This window comes from Pristiophorus japonicus, chromosome 13 (genome assembly GCF_044704955.1).
Source record: "Pristiophorus japonicus isolate sPriJap1 chromosome 13, sPriJap1.hap1, whole genome shotgun sequence".
NCBI classification, from domain to species: Eukaryota; Metazoa; Chordata; class Chondrichthyes; family Pristiophoridae; genus Pristiophorus; species Pristiophorus japonicus.
The window spans coordinates 144786455-144788778 of NC_091989.1; positions in this window are offsets into that span (position 1 = coordinate 144786455).

The window sequence follows — 2324 nt, forward strand, 5'->3', positions numbered from 1 at the left end:
TGTGTTTGCCTAAATGCCTTTCAGGAACCTCCATTTAGACAGGGGATCGATTGGGTTGGAGCTCGATTGCGCGGCCCTTACGGAAATGAACATCAGAAGAAGGGGACGGACTCGAACTGTGTTCAAGTGCTTTGGAGAACATGGATCAGCAAATGCCAAACAGTTTCTTGGCTGCCAATTGCACTTTTTTTCTTTCTTGGCAGATAGGTATTTAATGACAGCCAGAGCAGATCAGGGGCGATCTTTCTGTCCCAAACGCGTTTTTAAAGACGCCAGGCAACCAGTAGCAAATTCTTAGAGGAGTTGAGCGGGAGGAGATAAGGGCAGATCTGACTATTGACGGTAAGATCAGAAATCGCCAGTCTTCCCCATTCTTTTAAGCCCTGGAATCATTCCAAATGTCTGAAAACTGGGCAGATTTAAATATCCTGCGTCATAACTTCATGCGCGCCGTGTCGAGTTTATTTCTAATCTCTGGCTTCCCCCCCCCCCCCCCCCCCGCCCCAAGTTACTGCACCGAAATCCGCTTCACTTTCAGCTGGTGACGATGGCTAAGTTGTCTCTTTTTCAGCTTGTCACAGGATGAACATTGCAAGTCGCCGAGTCCCGGGAAGTGTGGGTGCTCCTGGAAATGACGAATTGTTTGACGAGAGAGAGAGAGAGAGGGAGAGAAAAAAAGTGGTGAGTTGTCAAATTCTGCTTCTCCTGCCAAATTTGGTCAGCTTCATCTCATCGCCAGTCGCAGGGGCTCTCCATTCAGTCCGATCTGATGCGAGAAGGAGCGATCCGACCGGCAAAAGAGGCTACCTGCATCCTACCCGGCTTGCCTTTGGGGCTGACTAAGTGACTTTCACGGAATCGAGATGGTTTTAGCCCAATCTAGACGTGCACATTCCGTTAGATCCGCCCTAACATCTGTCCGTCTAACCATTGGCGCATCCATCAGTGTCACGCTGTGTGCACACTCCAACAACGACACCAGAGCACATCAGGCACGATCTCTCAGTGTTAGACACAACACAACACAATACAATAATACGCCAACAACAAAACAGCCTGGCAATCACTGCCGCCCGATTACAAGCAACTTCATCAGCGATTTCACCCAGTTACTGACATTCACAGGCACCGTGCTCGGATAGAAAAGAGACAACTTTTCAGGTCGAACCACCATTCCAAATTGCACCACAGCCCCATCCTCAGTTGGCCCCCATCTCCGTCAAGCATGCTATATCAATCCTAATTTGTTATTTAACTCTGATTTTTCCATTGGCAACTCGATTTAAAAAAAAATAATATATCCCTGCTCAGGAGATAATGGCAACATTTTAACAGAGCGACTGTGAGGATGTGCAGTATTTGGGATGCATTTCAGTTTGGGAGTACCGTTGGAACAGAGACGGTGTGCGGGTTTATTTATTGAGGGTTATTATATTCGTGTCCCATCCAGAACAACGAATGGTGACCTAACATTTTAAAATGTAGTCCTTTCGGTGGCATTCCAGACCATTCGAAGTTGTCGAGATTTTAATGTTGCTAATGGGTGAACTGATAAACTCAAATCATTCCAGTCACAGTAATTCTGTGTGAACCCTATTCCGTACTTAAACACAGCTTGACTCCCAAGTTGCACAGAATTAAATGCAGAACTTTGGCACAAACTATATTTGTTAATTTATGCTTTAATCAATTCATTTATTTTACCCCTTTTTGCATTGGCGTGGAATGCAGACATTTATTTACCGGGACAAAAACTCTGCTATTCAAACACACCTGCCTATTAAAACAGGAGCTCGTAGAAATGTGAGTGTGTTTCGCAGAGCGCCCCTCCCCAAATGGCTAAAATACTTTATATAAATCATAAATGATGGCGCCGATAAATCATTGTTCTGTTCCAATGTGCATACTTAATGAACATCTTGTAAAATTATAAAACACGTCTTGAATTCTCTTGATTTCCGTAGTTTTCGTCCCTTGCACTATCCAGAAAGCACGACAGCGGATCGCCAAGTTCATCACATTTTTGTTAAAGTTGACCAACTTGTTTCTTTATATATTGTAAACAATATAGCGCCAACTATTCCTAATTATTTTGATAACCCAGACTTCGTTTTTAAATGTAGATTTTGTTGTTGTATTGCAGTTATTCCAGCTTCATGGATTAAAACAGTTTGCTACAGACGGTAAATACATAAAATTGCGCATTGCATACCTGTACATTGAAATCATTTATAATGACACTTTTAATTACCTATTTACTGGAGCGTTTTGATGCATACGAATTAACAATCACCCCAACACAAAGTAATCGATATAGATTACAT